The 24,284-nt window shown below is 42.9% G+C and overlaps 1 long non-coding RNA gene across 1 annotated transcript; it reads left to right on the forward strand.

The window, feature by feature from the left end:
• Window positions 1-12,636: 12,636 nt before the first annotated feature.
• On the forward strand, window positions 12,637-19,825 carry LOC142194998 (uncharacterized). The gene is made up of 4 exons (XR_012715059.1): window positions 12,637-12,752; window positions 14,210-14,264; window positions 17,528-17,623; window positions 19,659-19,825. It is a non-coding gene; the product is annotated as an uncharacterized LOC142194998 (long non-coding RNA).
• The last annotated feature ends 4,459 nt before the right edge of the window (window positions 19,826-24,284 follow it).

The raw sequence follows: 24,284 nt of genomic DNA on the forward strand, positions 1-24,284 counted from the left end.
CACTGTGAGCTACTGAAAATAACACACTACCTTTTGCAGGTTCGCCACAAGTGGAAGCTACATGCCTTGTGAAATGAGGTCATAATTCAACACAATGCCATTAAACTTTCACTAAAGATGGTGGATATAATTCAAAAAGTGCCTAGGGTAAGATAAAAACTCCTCCTCAACTCTTGGGATGAAAAACCACCAGCTTTATGCAGCACACACCATCTTGTAGACAGTGTAGGTCTTGTCTCAGTGAGGCACACTTTGCTGATGCTGGACAAAACATTTAGGCTCCGTTCTCATGGAGTAATGCGCCACTCATTTAGACATGTAAACATGTGTCAGAGTGAGGCGCTTCAAAGCAGATCCCACTGACTTCAATCAGTAGCGCGCGTAAGCCGGCACCCATTGAAGTCTATGGGATCTGTTTTCAAGCGCCTCACTCTGACACGTGTTTGCCTTAGGCTACGTTCACAAGGAGTTATTTGGTCAGGAGACTGACTCAAATTCCTCCTCCAAAAAGTCCTATGGTGAGGTGTTTTTAGGAGGAGGAATTTGAGTCAGTTTCCTAACCAAAAAACTGGTTGAAGCATTTCCTGGGCACTATTAGAAACACTCTTCTATGGACTCCGTAGGACATATACATCCTACACTTAGTGAAAATAACTTAACAACTCGATAGTATACTTAGTACAAAATAACTGTCTGAACAATGCAAAATGATACATGACGTTAACTCTGCCCAGGATGGCCTATAAGGTTTCCAGCTAACGATAGATACACTGTATTACTTTCCACATGGGACTAATCTAATTACCCTATACTCTAATGTTAAAGGGGCTCTATCAGCAAAATCATGCTGATAGAGCCCCACATATGCGTGAATAGCTTTTAACCCCTTAAGGACACAGCCCAAAAGTATGTTAAAGACCAGGCCTATTTTTTCAAAATTGACATGTGTCACTTTAAATGGCAATAACTTTGAGACGCTTTAACTTACACAAGTGATTTTGAGATTTTTTTTCTCGTAACATATTATACATCATGTTAGTGGTAAACATTAATCAATATTTTTGTATTTACTTATTAACCCCTTAAGGACCAGGCCATTTTTTGGTTTCGCATTTTCGTTTTTCCCTCCTCACATTTCAAGAGCCATAACTTTTTCATTTTTCAGTTCACAGAGTCACATGATGGCTTATTGTTTGCGGGACAAATTGTACTTTGTAATGGCATCATTCAATATGCTGTGCAATGTACTGGGAAGCTGGAAAAAAATTCAGAATGAGGTGCAATTGGAGAAAAAATGCATTTGCGCCATTTTCTTATGGGTTTAATTTTTACAGCGTTCACTGTTTGGTACAAATGACATGTTACCTGTGTTCTACGTGTCAGTACGAACGCGGTGATACCAAATTTATATAGTATTTGAAATGTTTTGATACTTTTAAAAAAATGATAAACTTTGCAAAATAGAAAAAAAAATTTGTGTCATCATGTTCTAACACCTGTAACTTTTTCATATTTCCATGTATGGAGCTGGTTGTGGTGTCTTTTTATGCGGGACAAGATGACGTTTCTATTGATACCATTTGGGGAAAGATCTGATGGTTTGATCACTTTTTATTCAATTTTTTATAGGAGGCAAAGTGTTGAAAAAAACGCTTTTTGGCTGTTTTTATTTTTTTTGCCGCTACGCCGTTCGCAGTACGGGATAAATGTTTTAATATTCTAATAGTTCGGGCATTTTGGAGCGCGGGGATACCTAATATGTTTATGTTTAATGTTCTTTAATTACTTTTATAGCTAATCTAGGGAAAGGGGGGTGATTTGAACTTTTATATTTTTTTTATTTTTTTAATACTTTTAAAAACTTTTTTTTTTCTTCTGTTACATTTATGATCAGACCCCTTAGGTACCTTGAAACCTAGGGGGTCTGATCGCTCATACTATTCACTGCAATACTACAGTACTGCTTGAATAGCAGAATCCCAGCACTTCTATTAGACGATGCCTCTGGCATCGTCTAATAGATCTCGGGCAGAGACAAGCCTGGAAGCCTTCAATAGGCTTCCGGCTGTCATAGCAACCGATCACCGCCCTCATGTGACGTTCAGGAGGGCGGCGATCGGGGAAACATGGCGGCGCCCATGCCGCCTGCGCTGTTTACACGCTGTGGTCGCGTTTGACCGCAGTGTGTAAAGGGTTAACAGCAGCGATCGGCTCGGGCACCGACCGCTGCTGTTATTGGCAGGTCCTGGCTGTATTATACAGCCGGCATCTGCCGTGTATGGAGCGAGCTCAGCCTGTGAGCTCGCTCTATACATCCCCATACGACCCATGACGTACAGTTACGTCAAGGGTCGCTAAGGGGTTAAAAAAAATAGGAAATTTGATGGAAATTTGGAAAAAATTGCAATTTTCAAAATGTGAAATTCTCTGTTTTTCAGGCATATCACCCAAATACATGAATAAATATTATCTCCCATATCTCTGCTTTATATTGGCATCATCTTTTGATTGTATTTTAATTTATTTTGGACGTTACAAGGCTTACAAGTGTAACAGAGATTTTCCAGATTTACAAGAAAATTCTCCAAACTCATTTTTTAGGGACCGCTTCAGTTCTGAAAGGAATTATAAAGGCCTATATAATAGAAACACCCCCAAATCACCCCATTTTCAAAACTGCACCCCTCAAATTATTCAAAAGAGCATTTGGGATGTTTGTTAACCCTTTCAGCTTTTCATAAGAATAAAAATATGGAGGTGAATTTTAGACATTTCATTTTTTTCACTAATACATTCATTTAGACCTAAAATTATCACGTTCACAAAGGGTTAAACTAGAAAATGCATCTGACAGTTTATCACGCAATTTGTCCCGTGCACAGAAATACCCCACATGTGGGTGTAAACTGATTTTTGGGCACATGGCAGTGCATGGAAGGGAAGGAGTGACACAGGGAGTTTGAAAAGCAGATTTTGCTGGAATAGTTTTAATGCGCCATGTCTCATTTGCAGAGCTCCTAGAGTACCAAAACAATGGAAATCCCCCAAAAGTGACCCCATTTTAGAAACTACACCCCTCACAGAATTCAACAAGGGGTGTAGTGAGCATTTTCACCCTACGGCAGTTTCACAGATTTCACTAACATTGGAATGTGTCAATGAAAAATTACTAAAATGTCCCTTTATCCCCAAAGTTTTCCATTTCACAAGGGGTTAAAGGAGAAAAAGCCCCCCACAGTTTGTTACACAATTTCTCCTGAACACGGCAATACCCCATATGTGGCCATAATCTGCTGTATGGGAACATGGCGGGGCTTGGAATGGAAAGAGCGCTATTTGGCTTTTGGAGATTTAGATGTTTGGAATATGGACGCCATGTCATGTTTGTCATGAGCCTGTAAGGTACCAGAAAAGTAGAATTCCCAAAGAGTTACCCATTTTGAAAGCTGCACCCCTGAAAGAATTTACCAATGGGTGTAGTGAGTATTAGTATTGCAGGCGGGAATGCACAGCGGATGGTGAAAAGTGAATATGTAAGCTGTGCGGAGAACATTGCAGACACCAAATTCCCTACTATGTCCCAGTAGCTCCTATGATTGGGGGAGTCACTCTGCGGGTCACTTTGGGGGTCACCTCTGGTGTCTTGCCTTGCAAGCTGTAAATCTGGGGTGTCCCCTGATATACACTCACACAGTTTATATATTCCCTTCCTGCCACAGCCAGTTGTGTTCTAATGATTGGTGATTTAGTGATTTTTTTTTTTGTCTTCACATTGCTAGATGCTATATTTTTCTTAATTTTCTGGTGATGTGGTCATATAAGGGCTTGTTGTTTGCGGAATGAGATGTATTTGTAATGACACCATTATTGGGTGCCTACAATTTATAGAATAAATTTTATTACCTCTTTCTTGGTGGATTTAAAAAAAAACAAAAACAAAAAACAGCAATTCTGGCATTGCATTTTACCTTTTAAATTTTTCGCCATGCAGCATACAGTAAAAGTAACATGTGACTTTTATTCTGCGGGTCGGTACGATTACGGCGATACCTCATTTATATTATATTTTTATGTGTTAGTAATTCTACAGAACAAAACACATTTGGGGACATAAATCAATGATTTTTGCATCACCATCTTCTGAGATGTGTAATGTTTTTATTTTTCGGTTTACAGTGTTGGTTGAGGGCTTATTTTTTGTGGGACATCCTGTGCTTTCCACTGGTACTGTTTTGAGGGATGTATGACTTTTTGATCACTTTTTTTTAGCATTTTTTGTAAGGCAAAATGTGCTAAAAACTTTATTTTTGTCTTTTTTTTTTCAGTTTTTTTCCCCCGACGTTCACTGAGTAGGTTAAATATTGTTTCACTTTTATTGTACAGGTGGTTACGGACATGGCAATACCAAACATGCATTGTTTTAATTAATATTTTGGGTTTTTTTATGTAATTCATTTTGTATAGAAAAAGGGAGTTTGTGGGGTTTTATAACTGTTTGTTTTGTTTGTTTTATACACTTTATTATTTTTTTAAAAAAACCTTTTTTACATTTTTTTTTTTATTTGTGCTGTAAGCACACTAGAACCAGCGATCAGAGAGGATCGCTGGTTCTATACTAACTATAGACTTGCAATACACGTGTATTGCAGTCTATAGAGGAAGCTAGCTATGCAGATGCATAGACTAGCTTCCTCTCGTCCCGGCATCCAAGGGGTTAACCCTCCCCCCATCGGAGCTCGCTCCGATGGGGGGAGGGATTAAGGAGCAGCGTGTAGCTGTAAATTACATTACACAGACTCCTTATGCAGCCGGCAGCGTGCTTTATAGCCGGCCAAACCCCTAGGGTGCCATGATCACTATGGATCATGGCATCTTAAGGGTTAAACAGCTGCTACAGGGGAAGCTTGGCTGTCGGATCCAGCGGCCTCCCATGGAGATCGCACAGGCTCTGCTTCTGAGCCCGTGAGATCTCCATCACGTACATGCACGTGGGAATGCGGGAACTAACCACATTCCCTGACGTACATGTATGTGATTTAGCGTTAAGGGGTTAAAAAGGCTATTCAGGCACCGTAAATGTTATATTAAACCATCCACCACCACCACCCCCCTCCCCCCCCCCGTTTTAAAATAATACCCTGAAAAAGAATGTGATCTACTTACGCATCGTGCACGATGGGCGGGCATTCAGGGTGTGTCTTCTTCTTCATCCACGCCTCCTCATCCTGCGATGTCCTTGGGTCCCGTCTTCCTCTGGCGCTCGCGAACTGACATTGATAAAAAAAAAATGGCCTGGGCGCATGCGCAGTAGCATACAGCTTCTACTATGGCTACTGCGAGATAATACTTAAGAGATAATACTTTGCTACAGTTACAAGCATTACAAATGTAGAAGAGGTGTTCACATGATGAAATGGGGAGCCCCATAGTATATTATGCATTAATATACAACCATTCCGTTTGATGACATCCAATGATTGTTAGACACCGACATCTATTCATATTCCCAGCTAAAGCTAACAGTGTGTAACATACAATTTTATATCACCTTTGGGTGGGGGTAAGGGGCCCTAATCTCTATCCCTATTGACCATATAGGAACTAGGAAATGCATGATTTTTTCATAAACAAACAGCAAGGAATAGATACAGATATATACATCTTGAATTTAAATTAGTGATATCCCATCAATAAGAAATTCTGTAATGTCCTATTACAATGACAGGATATTTTTCTACCTTGAATAGTCTCCATATGACTTTAATGACTCAGTTACCTATATTTACCGTGTACTTTATATACATTTGATTATCTATATATTTTTTTTGTTTTCTATAGCACATGCACTATTTCAGATTTGCTATACCTAGCTATTTATCTCTTAGAATTGTGATGTTTTGTCTTTATACTTGTAGGATTTAGGACTTTGTGTTAGAATTAGAGATGAGCGAACAGTAAAATATTCGATGTTCGTTATTCGTTTCGAATAGCCGCTCAATATTCGAACGAATATCGAACCCCATTATAGTCTATGGGAGAAAATGCTTTGTTTCAGGGGATCCCACCATTTGACTCAGGAGGGTCACCAAGTTCACTATCACACCTCAGCAAATGACAACACCTCTGGAATGCAACTGGGACAGCAGGAGAAGCATGCCTGGGGGCATCTAACAAGCCCAAGTCCCTGTATTACCCCACTATCACAGCCTAACAACTACACACTTTCCACATTCAAAAAAACCTCTATCAAAGTGGGAAAATACACGGAAACCTTCTTTACTCCCCAAATGGATGGACACAAACCAAAATTTAAGCTCAACAAACATTAACAAGCACCCCTTTAAATCACGTTGCCCATGACAACCACAGATGGAATAGGCAATGGGAAATCCATCAGTATCCACCCTGAACTGTCATTGTGGATGTGTGTGTGTGTGTGATGTGGTAAGACCTTCCAAAATTCACTTTTCTAGCCCTTAACATGAGCCCTTCCATATTAAGTTACAGGCCCTTAAGCTGAGCTACCAGCAGAGATTGAGGCCCTTGAGGTGACTTCAGCCTCTTACCAGCAGAGTTTTAGGCCCTTTGGGTGTGTTGAGCCTTGCACCAGCAGAGTGTTAGCCCCTTTAAAATTCTTAGCCCCTAAAACGGTGGTTCCAGAACCATCACTCTCATTGTGTGGGATTGATGCAGTGGATTGGACTGAAGACGCAAACATTGACCTTGATTTTGATTGTGAAATTGATAACATTTTGGCATCAAGTCCTGGGGGTAACTTTTATTTATAGGGCCGCAAAGGTGGAGAATTGGCTGCAACCACTACTACCGGTAATGGTCCTCTAATATCGGACTCTACATTACCCCTACAGGGTAATGTCCAAAAAACATGCTCCAGTACTTTAGATGTAGATCAGAAACCACTTTCCCTTCCGACACCAGATTTAACAAAGCTTCATCATTATCATCCTGCTGAGATGGAGCCACTAAAGGAAATCTTGCCTTCCAAGGCATGTTCTGGAGCTGCGACTGAGCCAAATCTAAACACAGAGTCCTTTGGAATTGAACAAAATTCAAAGTGTCAAAAGACTTTAGAGACTGTTGAAAGTAATGGGATCCAGAATGAGGAATTCATCACAAGGCTGACAGACCCAGCTCCACATGCTGCAGCACAAGCAACCAGCAGTCAGACTAAGATGGTCTCTTCTTCAAGCAAGACACAAGATTCTTTGGCGGCCTGCTTTGTCTCCCCACCCAATATTCCTGGCAGGAGTGCTGAAACACCACCCTCCTCCTCCGCCGTTGAATCGACCCCAGCTACTGGCGTGGGGAGATGTCAGCAGGCCGTGCTGAAGCTCATCAGCTTGGGGGACAGACAGCACACTGCCTCCGAGGTCAGGGATGCCATCCTGGCTGAGATGACGATGTGTTTTTCCCTGCTACACTTGGGGCCAGGCATGTTTGTCTTGTGTGATAACGGCAGGAACCTGGTAGCGGCTCTGGAGCTTGCCAGCCTCCAACACGTTCCATGCCTGGCCCACGTCTAACTTAGTGGTGCAACGTTTTTTGAAAACATACCCAAATATACACGAGCTACTGGTGAAAGTGTGGTGCTTGTGCGCCCACTTTCGCAAGTGTACAGGAGCTGCTGCTAGCCTCAAAACACAACAGCAACGCCTCCATCTGCCCGAACACTGGCTGTTGTGCAACGTCCCCACACGCTGAAACCCTAGATACCATGTATTGAGCAGGGTGTGTGAGCAGCAGAGACCTTTGATGGAGTTCCATCTCCAAAACCCAAGGGTTCATCAAAGTCAGCTCACTCAGTTTCTGCACCATGAGTGGCAGACTTATGTGAAATCCTATCCCATCCTTTCCACTGGACATAAAACATTAGCATGCGCTCATCACAATTCCGGATATGGCAGCTGCGTTAAACAGGGTGCAGGGTACAATGCAGACCAGGCCCGAGTTGTGGTTATGTGCGGTTTGCAGTAAGGGGACAGTGAGCAATTGGAAGAGGAGTTGGTGGATGACGAGGCCACCGACCCGACATGGACAGGGGTGATGTCTAGCGGGTAAAGCAGTATAGATGTGGAGGCAAGCTAAGCAGCAAAAAAGGTGGCTAGAAGCAGAGGCATAGACTGTGGTGATGTCTAGGGGCGAAAGCAGTATAGATGTGGAGGCAATCTAAGCAGCAAAAACAGTGGCTAGAGGCAAAGGCATGCAAAACTACCCTGTTGCAAGACTTATTCCTAGGTCTGGGACACGTTAATGCCCCCCCCCCCCCCCCTGGCCAAATTACCGCCACTGAGGGGCCTAGTGTCACCAGGAGGGACAAGTATAGGCGCATGTTGTGGGAATACCTGGCCGACCCCAGCTCTGTCCTCTCCGATCCCTCTGTGCTCTACAGCCTACACTTATTTTCTCATCTTTTTTTCTGCACTACACATCTCTTGTCAACTTCCTTTGGGATCTCAGAGGTGGTGTCCTCAGTACTGAAAAACACATCCGAGTCCCCTTGGCAATTAGCAGTAAGAGAACCCTGGAGCAACCAACTGAAGCCAGCTACCATAGCATCGAGCCTGGCTAAATGCAGAGAAAGATTTTTAACCACTCCCATAGATGGTAACTTCAGTGCTGCAGTTGGCAATGGACGGTGTAACAGAATTAGCTGAGGGATTGCTGTCTTGACCACTTTTTGCACAAAATGAAAGTCCGATCCAGCCAAGACTTTGCCGCCGCTTCCATCCATATATAAGCCGCACCGGACTATAAGCCGCACTTACGATTTCTGAGGAAATCGTAGGTTTTTATGTGCGCCTTATAGTCCGGAAAATACGGTAGTTCAAGACTGTGTACTGTTGTAGCAAACTGTTATCTCCCCTCCATCCTTCTCAGGGTCTCTTTTTAGATACAGCTGTCCAAGTAGGAAATTACCCTGCTCAAATATATATTAGTTTTGATACTAGTAGGAGTGGTGCATAATTTAAGTGGTATAAAAATAGAGAACGATAACCAAATAAAACTTTAATTTTTTTTCACTACAGCCCAAGAAGACACCATTCTGAAGTGATTTTACCAGTGAGACATGCTACAATAAACCTCCATGAGACACTGCAGTCAATCACCATAGTTGCATAAACTGTTCAGAGAACCAATTTTGTAAATGTCCTTCAGATATATGTGAATCATTTAATAAAAATCCTAACTGTTATGCATCTGGCTGTGAATAAATACATGAGAAGTGCTTCAAAATGGCAAGTATTTGTAATGTATAATAAATAACACTGCTAGAAAGTAGGCCTAGGCCTGTGATGTGAACCTATGGCACGCGTGGCAGAGAGGGCACGCAGAGCACTCCATGCTGGGACGCGTGCGGTCACCCGGATCGCTTATTAACAGGGATTTCCTGTTGATGAGAGATTAGTTGCTTTCGGTTGTATGTGCGAAGTGCACAAACGGCTGAAAGCTGCCAGTGTAGTGCAGTCGCAGCCTACAATGACTGCAGAGTGTGACCTCTGCCCTGATGCAGGCGCAATGAAGTAAGTCGTGTGTGTGTGCCACTGTGAAGCATATAATACTGGGAGGAGCTACTATGGAGCGTATAATGCTATGTGCTGGGCCTACTGTGGAGCATATAATACTGTAGGAGGGGGGGGGGCTGCCGTGGAACATAAAATACTGTCTGGGGCCCACTGTGGAGCATATAATACTGTCATGGTCCCCTCACTATATCACACAGCGGGTTTTTTTTTTTTTTTTTTAATTTATTTACTTTTTTTATAGCAGACATGATATTACTACAAGCTGTAATATTGTACGGTCACTATAAAACAGATCCTATGTAAATAGTAAACATTAGTTGTTCAAAAGTACTAAATGCAGAGAGCTTTACATTTCAGTACAATGTTGTTTGTATTATTGAAAGCCCTATATTTTGCAGGTCCGTAACTGTCTGCAATTGTGGATCCGCACAGTATTAAAGTTAAATTGCTATGTTTGCACTTTGTGATAATTTTTTGGGTTGCAGTTTGGGCACTCGGTCTCTAAAGGTTCACCATCACTGCCCTAGGCTAACACGCGATGTAGCGAATCAGTGTGGATAAGACTGTGGCAGAGATGCACAGTATTTTTATTTTTTTTTAACACACTGTTTTTCTTCCTCTGCACCTATTCTACCTATATGGAAAGGCCAGTGATTCCATAGGTTTATACCTATGGAAACATTGACAACTTTTTCCGCTGTGGAATTTTTTTTTCTCCAATGTGAGGATGAGATTAGCCAGAATCCCATCCACTTTGCAGGTAATGTAAAATGCTGTGTTTTTGCAATGTGGGGGCCCCAACCTTGAAGGGATTTTCTTCATCAGTCATCCTTTCTGACAGCACATACACTCATTACATAATAGAAGCAAGAACTATAGTGGTTTAAAAGGTGTTTTTTTGTGTGTGTGTATGTATGTATATATATATATATATATATATATATATATAACCATTTACCTTACATTTGTAGAAAAATAAACATTTTTGCGAATTTGAATTTAAAAAAAAATCTTGAGTTTTAAAGTGGTAACAGTCTGGTATGGTTGCAATTGATACGATCATAATAGGTTTTTGTTGGGGGTGGAGTCGGCAGGGGCCTCCTTGAAGCCAAACATAGCAGCAACTTTTATGGCTAGGCCCCTTATGATATAGTTGGAGGAACTAGAGTTCCAGCTCAATAACAACCCCCCCCCCCCCTTCCTCAGGTGTTAAATGCTCTTCCTACCTTTCGCAACGCTCCAGATTTCCTGGTGGACACCTTGGCTGATGCACTCTGTAGATTGCTGTTATTTTTCAGGCCCCCCCAAAAAAAAATTCAAGGCTTTTTCCAGCTATATGAACTTGTAATTGCTGTGGATTGCTGCTGTTTCAGGCCCCCGCAAAATTCAAGGATTTCTCTAGCTCTATATGAACTAGTCACTGCTGTGGATTCTGGCTATTTTTCAGGCCCCCTAAAATTTAAGGCTTTTTCCAGCCATATGAACTTGTAATTGCTGTGGATTGATGCTATGTTTCAGGCCCCCCCAAAAAAAAAATAAAATTCAAGGCTTTCTCCAGCTATATGAACTTGTAATTGCTGTGGATTGCTGCTATGTTTCAGGCCCCCCAAAATTCACGGCTTTTACCAGCTCTATATGAACTTGTAATTGCTGTGGATTGCTGCTATGTTTCAGGCCCCCCAAAAAAATTCAAGGCTTTTTCCAGCTATATGAACTTGTAATTGCTGTGGATTGCTGCTATGTTTCAGGCCCCCCCAAATTTCAAGGCTTTTTCCAAAAATTCAAGGCTTTTTTCTGCTGTATATGAACTAGTCACTGCTGTGGATTCTGGTTATTCTGTGTGTGGACAGCCAAAAATGTAAGCTGTTTCTCCGCTATATATGAAGTTGTAACTGTTCTGTATCCCTGTTTTCCAAAGTCCGGGGAAAGCTGGACTGATGCCCCTACAGTGTATAGATCTGAGAAGAGCTGTTGGTTTTCTTCTTTAGTTCTTGCCTGCCTATTTGAAGCTAATCGCTATCTAACCCTCAGCAGATGTCTTTCTCTCCTTATGTCTGACCGCAAAAATGGCGAATAGGGCGGCGGCCGTTCTTATAAATGGGAGGTCACATGTTTTCGGCAGCCAATGGGTTTTTTCAATTTTTTTTTCACTGCCTCCGTTGTCGTAGTTGCCTTCCCACCTACCCTGCAGTTATTGGTGCAAAAAACGCGCCAGGGAAGGTGGGAGGGGATAAAAAATTTTACTGCGTATGCGGCCTGGTATTCGATTGTGAATGAGTACATTGAACGCAATGATATTCAATCAAATACCTATTCGATCGAACGGCGTTCACTCATCTCTAATTAGGATATTTTCCCTCATTCATCCTGTCTATATTACTGACATATTGAGTGATGAATGGTTCTTGTATTATATGCTTCTACTATGTAATCTTTCCAAGTAATTTTATTTGTATACTTGTACATGTTTTTGCACATGTATGCACTGTATTATATGTTTGTAGAGTCTGATGAAAGCCGAAACATCAAAACTAATTGCTCTGAGGCTGGCATCCACTCTTGGGTTTTGGTAATACAGACATAGCTCCTGCACAGAGCTGTAACACTGCCATTAGCACAAGCCTAATAGTAGTGGTGAGGGTATAGATAGTAATAGCAGCATAGACACATCTGAGCACAGCGGCTGTAGTTTCCACTATTTTGTGGCCTGTTGCTTCCATTCATTTCACATTATGTTCAGAAGACACTATAGATGCCACCATTCTGATATCTAGAGCGATACCTTTCACCAGTCACCATTTATTACCACAATGTATTCACAGACTTGCCAGGCTAGAACATATCCTCTCATGTGCAGATAAACCGGTGATATCTGCTCCGCTCTGCTATGTACTAAGCGGTCTACCTAACAGTAGCGTGTCAATAGCGTGAACCACTCGAGTCTAGAACTGAGTGAAATTCATAAAGGAGCGGCGCATAAGAAAGGCAACACGTGACCGGACGCCGTCCTTATTAGTGGCAAACAACCGCCAGCCCCAACAACGTCAAGCGTAGGAGGAGGAGCAACGATGTAACGCGACGTACAGAGTACTTCCGGTGACGTCAGACGCACGAACTTACAGCCCGCCTCCTCTCTCAGCCTAGCTCACAGTGTCACTTGGAGGAGACAAGATGGTTCCACCGGTACAAGTGTCTCCGCTTATCAAGGTGAGTGCTTGTGAGGGGGCCGAACAGTACTGGGCTGAAGAATTGGGGCTTTGGCGTGGTGATCGCTCAAAGCTGTTGTCCTGCTTGGAAGGTCAGTGAAGGTGACATTCAGGTTGCGGCCTGGTCTGGTGAGGACACAGTGTGCTCATATTGAGAAGGGACATTGCAGCCCCTGATGCAGCTTCATTTGACAGCTAGTAGATGGTGAGGTGACCGTATTGGTAAGTGCAGTGGCAGCCGGGTCTAGGAGCCTTAGCTTTGGGGTATGAGCTAATTCTTCCCAACATTAGGAGACCAGTACTATAAATAATCTTTTATAGTTGGTTGGCCCAGGAGCTTTTGTCTGCTGGGTGATGCACCGCTGCTTGGCCCGGAGTATGTTCTATCTGATCAGTGCTTTATAATGCAGCCTCTCATACTTGGAGCACCAGCTTTACTTGTCTGTGAACATCTGTAGTTCAACCATGCCCCATGTACCATAGTTATGAAACTGTGTAGCAAAGTCAGACAGTGACTACCTAAATCCCCCAGCAGCCATGACCGTACGACATCTGCATGGGTTCTGGATGTCGACCTCCCCCCGACCCTATACTGATGACCTATCCTGTGAACATCAGTAGCCAAAAAGAATCAATTTGATTTCAGAAGACCCTTTAAAGGGATCCTATCATACAAACACACTTTTTTTTACTTAGTAGCACGTCGGAATAGCCTTAAGAAAGGCTATTCGTCTCCTACCTTTTGTTGTCTTCTCCGCGCTGCCGTTCCGTAGGAATCTCGGTTCTAGTCGGTATGCAAATTAGGTGCGTCCCCAATGCTGCCAGAGAACTCTCTCCAGCGCTACCTCCATCTTCGTCAGGAACGTCCTCTTCATCCGGCGCAGGTTCTCAGACTTCTAGGCCTCGGGCAGAGCAGACTGCGCATGCCCACAGGCCACGAGAAAATGGCCGCTTACCCAGTACTGTAACCTAGAGACCTCTGGCAAAAATGGGTTTTGTGGAAGGCCCAGCTGCACTCCAGGTACATGAACTTCTCATGGAAAAATAGTTAATTTTTTTTTCTGCAGAGAACAACGTAAAAGTGGTTGAGAAGAAAATTTGGGGGTGGTACAGTCCTTTTAAAGAGGATCTTTCACCACCTCAACCAATTCAAGTTCTTATTATCTATTAATGGACTCTGCCTTCTTAGATTAGACTGCATTTTTATGGTGACAGGTTCTCTTTAACCTAGACATGTACAGTATAATCTTTAAATTATATTCTTTAAACTTCAGGTGATTTACATGTAGTATTTAGTTCCTAGTTCAATTCAAACAGTCTAACATCATAAGAGTTGAAAGAAGGAGAATTAAAAATTATGCAGATGTACTTGTGAAATGCATAAACCAGTTCATTGAATGATTGGATATGATCTCCAAATTAAAGTCAAACTCCTAATGCTTTGTTTATGTCTTTTAGTTTGCCAGGTACTCTGCACTGGTGCTTGGGATTGGATATGGAAGTGCACGTTCCTGTAAGTATTTATTTTCTGATTTAATCTGTCATTCTTTAGAAAACAGTAGTTCCGTCATATGGTTGAAGAAAAAAGACTTTTATGTTCATAAATTTCAACCAGGGGATGGAAAACAGCATGACTGAAAGGATGAGTGAAAGAAAAGGTTATAGGTTCATAGGTTTGAATGCTTTTGCTGTAAAAGGTGTGTAAGCTACTTTTGAAGTTGTCAGCTGTGAAAAGCTTCTGGGATAGTTTATTCCACAGATTTACAGTTGTTACAGTAAAGAAGCCTTGTCTGCTTTGGAGACTTAAAAAAAAAAAAAAAAAAAAAAAAAAAAAAAAAAAACAGGATTAAAGAGGACCTTTCATATCCTTGGGCACACACGGTTTTATATACCACTAGAAAGCCAACAGTGCATTGAATTCAGCGTACTGTTGGCTTTCCCGTTATGTGCCTCGGAAAGAGATATAGGTGCATTTACCAATACCTCTTCACTGTCAGATGGGCATTTGACAGTCTAGTTGGGCTGTGAGGAATGCCCCTCCTGACAGTACTGTCCATGGCTCTATAGTGTTAGAGGTGGAGATCCTTACCGCCCAGCCGTGACGCTGAGCTGTGAGGAACGTCTCTCCCCTCCGTCCATAGACTAGTACTGGGAGGCGTTCCTCACAGCTAGCTCAGTGTCACGGCTAGGTGATAAGGAACGCCACCTCTGACAATACAGAGCTACGGATAGTACTGTCAGGAGGGGCACTCCTCACAGCCCGGCTAGACTGTCAGAAACGCTGTTCTGACAGTAAGGAGGTATCGGTAAATGCACCTATATCTCTTGCTCTGGAGCACATAACGGAAAAGCCGACAGTGTGCTGAATTAATATAAAACCACATGTGCCCGAAGACATGAAAGGCCCTCTTTAAACAAACAGCGCGCTTTTTTGTCTTTTTGGGGAACACAGTTTCCCCATGTTTGTTGAAATTTAGCAAATTCCTTCGCCACAGTACAATAAAATAATCACAGAATGTTAATTACTATAGAAATGCCAGTTGTTGTTTTCCTATAGGTATAATTGAAACAAAGTCCACAGAAGAAACCTCTATAAACTTTCTGTGAAAAGTGCTGCAGGAAAACCCATGATGCGTTTCCCGCAGCATTTTTTTTTTTTTTTTTTTTGTGTGTGCTGCGGGCCGTTGTGTGGTCCTTAATCTCTCCTCATAACTGAGATCTTCCATACCCATATCAATGGCCCTTCATTGAATCCTTTCCAACTGTAGGAAATCCTTTCTATGATCTAATGGTGTCGCACCATTGATTTACAAAGTGGTTATATTACATCCATATACTGTGAGTCCATACCCCTTTTGATGCATGACAGAATTCTGCTGGCCTTAGAAGCAGCTGATTGACATTGCATGCTGTTATTTGATCGATGGTCAAAAGGTGCACCCAGGTCCCTCTCTACCAGTGACTCTCCCAGCTTTACTCCCCCTAGGACATGTGTAAGGGCTCGTTCACATCTGCAGCCCGGTCTCCGTACTTAGGTTTCCGTTTCCTGCCTAAAACACAGGCAGGAGACGGAAACCTGCAGGAGACTTTCTCACCCATTCATTTGAATGGGTGAGAAAGCTGCCCGGCCGTGCGCGGCAGTGAGCGTTTTGCGCTCTCCGCCGCGAAACGGGGTTTTATAATCCGGACACAGTCGGACATGCAGTACTCTGTGTCTGGATAAATAAATCCGGTTTCGCGACGGAGAGCCTAAAACGCTCACCGCCGCGCATGGCCGGACCCGGTCTATGGTTTCCGTCTTCTGTCATGCAGAAGACGGAAACCATAGAACGGAGACCCCAAACGCAGGTGTGAACCTAGCGTCACGTGGATTATTTTAACCACATTCATAACTTTTTATTTATCTAAATTGAACCTCATTTACCAAGTTTGGACAAGTTTGTCTAAGATGGCTTGGACACTATGCACATCCTCTATAGACTACACTGTACTACATAGCTTGGTGTCATCTGCAAAAATAGAGACAGTGCTAGTAATCCCATGGTCTAGATCATTAATAAGTTAAATAAAAGCAGATTCTGCACTGAACCACTTATATCATTTATAACAGAGGACCATTTTCTACAGTTTTGCTGTATTTCAGAAGGCAACCTGGTAAAGATAAAAGCACAAGCCTAGATGGACAAGTACAACAGACCTCTTTAGGGGTCGATATGTTTCTATAGGCCCGCGGGCTTGTGTAAAACAATTTTATAGTAGTTGATCTGGGATGCAGATTGGTTGATCATAAAATTACTGCAACATAAGACACTTGGAGTTTAGCCCCTTCCTGCTCTGTGCTGTACTATTATGTTGCTCTGATCGTAAAGTTAAAACTCAGAACTGTAATAGTACAGTGCTGTAGTGCCGAGGTCCCAGGAACATTAAAGGGATTCTGTCATTAGAATCCCATATTTTACTACTAATACGTAGGAATAGCTTAAGAAAGGCTATTCTTCTGCTACCTTTAGAAGTCTTCTCCGTGCTGCCATTTGTTAGATATTCCTGGTATTCTTCGCTATGCAAATGAGTTTTCTTGCAGTACTGGGGGTGTTCCCCTACGCTCAAACAGCACTGGGGGCATGCACAGTACGCTCATATAAGCAGCCACAAGAAAATGGCCGCAGACATACGCAGTTGGCTGTGCCTGAAGCACGATGGCAGAGCAGACTGCGGATGCCTGGAATTTAGATGCAGGAGACACAATCGCCAGCAGAGAGGCTGTTTTCAGCGCTTCTCACTTATGTCAGGGACTGCTGAAGCCCAATCACAGTCCTCAGAGTATAATAGCAGCTCCAACTTTGTGTTCGGTCCAAATGAAACTGCAGGTAGAACCTCACAAATATTGTAATCACTAAACCAAAGTAACCGCCATGAACAAAATCACGTTGGTTATCCTTGTTGATTTTCATGTTATGTATAGGAAATGACATTAAAGAGTCGAGGTCAAACATAGGACAGTGTTTGGGTAGATGAATCGCTCAAAAACATTGGAACATGGAAAAAAAAGATTGTGAGCCCCACATGTATGATTTTTAGAATTGTATTTTGAAGGCACAGTTGATACCTTTTCAATCCAAAATTAACTTTGATTTTGACTGCTACACCACTTACAACATGTTACTATATAACGTACTATGTATAATGTACATCACCATACATCAAATATATTTTAGTAGTACTGGAATAACCGTTCTGTAAACTGTGAGTGATATGTTTTCTTCCATAATTATCCAGCATATTTAAAGCCAATTGCTGAAGAAGACAGGCGGATAGAAGCAGAGGAGAAAAAGAAGCAGGAGGAAGCTGCTCGCATTGCAAGAGAATTGGCAGGTGTGTCTTAATGTTTTTTGTTAAAAGGGTGCCTCAACACCACAGTCCTCTTACAGGCTCTTTCAGCTGCAATCCCTGGGTAAATGTCAAAGTGAATGGTATTCTGGATAATCCCATCTGCACATTGCAGAAAAAAGTCCCATCCAGTTTGTTTGAGCTGCTATCAGGCCATGTGACTAAGTCACGTCACATGGCCTGTGAAGCGGATTCTCTGCTCAGGGAGTGGCGTTCCTAGGTCTAACAGCTGTTCTGTGTGTCTCAGGTATCGGACCACCAAGAATGTTGACTTGATCTATCCTATCAAGTCCTGCACCTTTAGGATAAGGCCCCACTTAGCGGGCTGCAGTAAAAAGCACTGCAGAAAACCGTGGCGGAATTACATCGGTTTTCACAGAAAATCCACAGAAGAACTTTATACTTTAATTATACCTATAGCGAAACCACCAGCGTTTCCATAGGTATAAATGACATGCTGCAATTTCCAAAAAAACAACAGTTTTTGGAAATAATAAAGTTTCCACTACGCTTATTTTTCTGCAGTGTGTTGATGGGATTTGCTAGAATTCTGCCAGATTCGTCTAGTGGGGTAAGGCCTCATGCACATGACCATGCATTTTATCTGCATTGCTGATAAAAGTACGCACCCATATATTTCCTGGCCAAATTAAAGAGCCACAAAATATGGAGTAGTTTCTATACCTGTCTGTACTTGCGGCTCTGTCAATACATTTTCAATGTATGGGTTAATGAAAACCATGAGTGACATACTGATACCAATCTGTGTGTGTTCTGTGCTGTTTTTACTGACCCGTACATTGCACACTGTCATGTGCTGGAAGCCTAAAGGGTGTTATGTGCCAGCTGCGTTTGTAAGGCATTTCTGATATAAACATTTAGTCCAATGACATCAGGACAGTCTTTGCATTAATTTCCTCTGACAGTCTTGTGCTTGATGATTTTCCACATTTACTATTACTTCATAGAGCTAGCATTTATTTTTATTAAAAAAATAAGGTATAAGTGTTTCATTCTACCGTATTTTACAGACTATAAGGCGCACTGGACTATAAGCCGCATTGCCCATGAGCGCCTTATAGTCCGTCTCGGTTCATATATAAGGCGCACCGGACTATAAGCCGCTACCGGTGCGCATTATATGTTCTTGAAAGCGGCAGCAGGCAGACTTTGCCAGCGGCCGCTTAACCCCCCGCGTGCCAGCCGCTTCTATTGGAAGCGCTCGGCAGGCGAGGAGGGGCTCTATCAGCAAAATCATGCTCGCTGATAATGGCCTGGGCGCATGCGCAGTAGTAGAAGCATTATGATATTGCGCATGCGCCCCGGCCATTATCAGCGAGTGCCGGAGGAGAAGGACGGAACATCGGAGGAAGAGGAGGCTTGAATGCCCGCCCGCCCGCCCGCCCTGCACCGCTCGGTAAGTTTCACGTTCTGTTTCAGCGTGACAGCAGGGCTGCCGGACACTTCCTATTCATTTCTATGGGAGCCGACATGCGAGCGCTCCCCATAGAAATGAATGGACTGCTTTTTTCCATTCATTTCTATGGGGAGCGCTCGCATGTCGGCTCCCATAGAAATGAATAGGAAGTGTCCGGCAGCCCTGCTGTAACGCCGGCGTGTACGGCTGTGATACACGCCGGCGTTCTGTAGTGTGAATGCACCCTTACGGTGCCTTTTATGTATGTATGGAAGCGGCACGCAGACTTTGCCGCCGCTTCCATCCATATATAAGCCGCACCGGACTATAAGCCGCACTTACGATTTCTGAGGAAATCGTAGGTTTTTATGTGCGCCTTATAGTCCGGAAAATACGGTAGTTCAAGACTGTGTACTGTTGTAGCAAACTGTTATCTCCCCTCCATCCTTCTCAGGGTCTCTTTTTAGATACAGCTGTCCAAGTAGGAAATTACCCTGCTCAAATATATATTAGTTTTGATACTAGTAGGAGTGGTGCATAATTTAAGTGGTATAAAAATAGAGAACGATAACCAAATAAAACTTTAATTTTTTTTCACTACAGCCCAAGAAGACACCATTCTGAAGTGATTTTACCAGTGAGACATGCTACAATAAACCTCCATGAGACACTGCAGTCAATCACCATAGTTGCATAAACTGTTCAGAGAACCAATTTTGTAAATGTCCTTCAGATATATGTGAATCATTTAATAAAAATCCTAACTGTTATGCATCTGGCTGTGAATAAATACATGAGAAGTGCTTCAAAATGGCAAGTATTTGTAATGTATAATAAATAACACTGCTAGAAAGTAGGCCTAGGCCTGTGATGTGAACCTATGGCACGCGTGGCAGAGAGGGCACGCAGAGCACTCCATGCTGGGACGCGTGCGGTCACCCGGATCGCTTATTAACAGGGATTTCCTGTTGATGAGAGATTAGTTGCTTTCGGTTGTATGTGCGAAGTGCACAAACGGCTGAAAGCTGCCAGTGTAGTGCAGTCGCAGCCTACAATGACTGCAGAGTGTGACCTCTGCCCTGATGCAGGCGCAATGAAGTAAGTCGTGTGTGTGTGTGCCACTGTGAAGCATATAATACTGGGAGGAGCTACTATGGAGCGTATAATGCTATGTGCTGGGCCTACTGTGGAGCATATAATACTGTAGGAGGGGGGGGGGGGGGCTGCCGTGGAACATAAAATACTGTCTGGGGCCCACTGTGGAGCATATAATACTGTCATGGTCCCCTCACTATATCACACAGCGGGTTTTTTTTTTTTTTTTTAATTTATTTACTTTTTTTATAGCAGACATGATATTACTACAAGCTGTAATATTGTACGGTCACTATAAAACAGATCCTATGTAAATAGTAAACATTAGTTGTTCAAAAGTACTAAATGCAGAGAGCTTTACATTTCAGTACAATGTTGTTTGTATTATTGAAAGCCCTATATTTTGCAGGTCCGTAACTGTCTGCAATTGTGGATCCGCACAGTATTAAAGTTAAATTGCTATGTTTGCACTTTGTGATAATTTTTTGGGTTGCAGTTTGGGCACTCGGTCTCTAAAGGTTCACCATCACTGCCCTAGGCTAACACGCGATGTAGCGAATCAGTGTGGATAAGACTGTGGCAGAGATGCACAGTATTTTTATTTTTTTTTAACACACTGTTTTTCTTCCTCTGCACCTATTCTACCTATATGGAAAGGCCAGTGATTCCATAGGTTTATACCTATGGAAACATTGACAACTTTTTCCGCTGTGGAATTTTTTTTTCTCCAATGTGAGGATGAGATTAGCCAGAATCCCATCCACTTTGCAGGTAATGTAAAATGCTGTGTTTTTGCAATGTGGGGGCCCCAACCTTGAAGGGATTTTCTTCATCAGTCATCCTTTCTGACAGCACATACACTCATTACATAATAGAAGCAAGAACTATAGTGGTTTAAAAGGTGTTTTTTGTGTGTGTGTGTGTGTGTGTGTGTGTGTGTATATATATGTATGTATATATATATATATATATATATATATATATATATATATATATATATATATATATATAACCATTTACCTTACATTTGTAGAAAAATAAACATTTTTGCGAATTTGAATTTAAAAAAAAATCTTGAGTTTTAAAGTGGTAACAGTCTGGTATGGTTGCAATTGATACGATCATAATAGGTTTTTGTTGGGGGTGGAGTCGGCAGGGGCCTCCTTGAAGCCAAACATAGCAGCAACTTTTATGGCTAGGCCCCTTATGATATAGTTGGAGGAACTAGAGTTCCAGCTCAATAACAACCCCCCCCCCCCTTCCTCAGGTGTTAAATGCTCTTCCTACCTTTCGCAACGCTCCAGATTTCCTGGTGGACACCTTGGCTGATGCAGTGAGACTATCTGCCCGCTCTGTGATCTTGGCTAATTTTGTTACATGGGCAATCTGGTTAAAAAAAAACTGGGCGGGAGATGTAGCCTCTAAGACTAGAGTATGTAACCTCCTGTGTGATGGAAAATTTTTGTTTGGCCCAGCCCTGGATGATAAGCCCGTAGAAAAAAAGAGGGGATTTCCTACCCCAGTGGTAGGCGGAGTACATAGTCCTTTTTGAAGATCCAACAGGGCCAGGGACTCCTCAAACAGACCAAGGGTCTGGTCAGACTAGAGAAGACCCTATGAGATAGGGATGGGAAACCTTCCTAACAATGACGTCAGGTGGGAGGAAGATGAAAGGTTTTTTTTTTTGGTTTTTTTTCCTCCCCCTCCCAGGCTGGGTTAAAATTTCCCTAAGCCCCTGGATATTAGAGACTGTGGGGAGCCGGTTGTATCTAGAATTTCTCTTTGTTCCTCTCCCCAGGTTCCAAGTCACGAGATCCCAGTCCTTGGCCTCCGTCTAGTCAGCTTTAGAGTTAGAAGTGGTGGAGTTAGAAAAAAAAATGGTGTTGGTGCCAGTTCCCCCATCAGAAATGGGGAAGGACAAAGATTATGGAGGATCAGGCAAGGGTCATCTTGATTTCTTCTTTCATGTTCTATTCCCTAAGAATCCTGTCAGTGACAGACCCATGGATCCTTCCAGAGAGTCCATCCCTGTTGAAGCAGGGTCCCATTTGTTATCCTAGCTCCAACCATCTTCATTTAACGGCCTGGTTTTCTGATAAATTCAATAAGACCCTTTTGAAGGGTAGGAAGTTGATTACTTCTGGGATCTGGGTTAAGTTCTCAGAATTTCTAGGGAGTCCTCTGAGTGAGGTTCCAGAGGTTCAGATTTCCCACTTTCTGGCATACCATTATGGCAGATCCTTCGTGCGTACTCAGAAGCAATAGGCTGGGAGAGTATCAGTTAATATATTTGGCTGCGACTTTTCTCTTAATGCCAGCATTCAGAGCTAAGCTCCAATGACGTATGTTAAGACTGTGGCATTTTAGGGGCCTGCGATTTGGGTTCCCTCACGACATGTTCAGTGGGGTGCGGATATCCATTAACAGTCTTCCTGCGGATGCCCATACCCAGTTGACCCTGCCTATGTTTATTGCAATGTATACTACTGAACCAGCAAGAAGGAGATCACTGGTTCAAGTCCCCTATGTGTATAAAAAAATCTTTAGAATTACACATACCGCATGACAGCACCTCAACGAAGAAACTGCCTATCCTGCGATCAGGATGGGTAAGAGTGTTAGCAGGGGGAGTAAAGAAAAAGCATAAAGAGATGGTAGCATACCAAGGAAAAGGTCCTATACGGTAAGTTATACCCTTCCTGGTAATAAATACTAAAACATCCTTAACCCTTTCCCGACATCCGCCGTACTAGTACAGCGCATGCCGGGTGTGTAACTATGGTGACCTCCCGGGAGCCAGGCGGCCGCCATAGCCACCGGGTGTCCACTGCTTTACGCAGTAGACAACCAGCGCTAATGTCTCCAATTGGTCCCCTGACTGATTGGAGGCATTAACTCTTCCGGCACCTCGGTCAAAGCTGACCAAGGTGCCATTTTCCTGGTGATTGCTGGCATCCGGAGTAAGCTCCGAGGCTGACTTCACGTTACTATAACAGCCGGGAGCCTTGTGAAGGCTCCCCAGCTTGTCATTACATTGCTTCTATTGCAGGCTATGCTACACAGCCTGAAATAGAAGTGCTGATATTTTGCAATGTATTAGCATTGTAATGCATTGCATTAGCGATCAGACCCCTAGGGGGTCAAATAAATGCAAAATAAAAATTTGTAAAAAGCATAAAAAATTCAAATCACCCCCCCCCCCCTTTCCCTAGAACACATATAAAAGTACTTAAATACTGTGAAACACACACGTTAGGTATTTCCGTGTCCGAAATCGCCCGCTCTACAAATCTATAGAAATATTTTTCTTGTACAGTAAACGCCGTAGCGGGAAAAACAGTCAAAAGTGCCAAACCAATGTTTTTTCACTGTTTTGATTCTGATAAAAATTTGAATAAAAAGTGATCAAAGCAATAGCATTTCCCGAAAATGGTAGAACTAAAAAGTACACCCGACCCGCAAAAAAAAAGATGCCCTATGCATCCCCGTACACTGACGTATAAAAAAGTTACGGCTGTCAGAATATGGCGACTTTTAGAAAAAAAGGTTGCAAGTAGGTAGGAGATGTGCGGAGGGGAAAGGGGTGTGGGGGGGAGTGTAGCAGCGTTCCCATCTCTCCTCCTTGCAGAAGAAAAAAACCTCAGGAACTAGGTAAGTCCCAGTCCAGGTCCTTATAGGAGGACACCAAGTCCTCCCCACCTGTCTTCGCACAGGACAGAAAAAAAACACGCAGGGGGAGGGGTTTGGTGCCCTCTTATAGGGACCAGCCAGGTGTTCAACTTGGCTAATTAAAATTCCGCCTGTCCTACCAGCACACAGGGGCAGAAAATACCCCATATTGTGCCGCTGGTGGGACTACAGGGAACTCCAGCTACTAGGGCAGGGCCTTTGGGAGGCTAAGTACTCCTCAGTAGCGAGCCTCCAGAATTTTGGCTGCAGTGCATATATACAAAAATAGTTTAGAAGTCATTTTACCCAGATGCCTGGGGAGTAGGTTAAGAAGGTAGATTAAAGGATCTAGTGGAACGCCCTTCAGGAAGAGTGCATTAGTCATGGTCTTTAGGCTGGTCTTACACAACCGTAGTGGTTTTTACAGTCCGCAATTTGCTTGTCTGCAATTTGCTGATCCGCAAC

The sequence above is a fragment of the Leptodactylus fuscus genome, chromosome 1 (genome assembly GCF_031893055.1).
Source record: "Leptodactylus fuscus isolate aLepFus1 chromosome 1, aLepFus1.hap2, whole genome shotgun sequence".
In the NCBI taxonomy this organism is placed as follows: Eukaryota; Metazoa; Chordata; class Amphibia; order Anura; family Leptodactylidae; genus Leptodactylus; species Leptodactylus fuscus.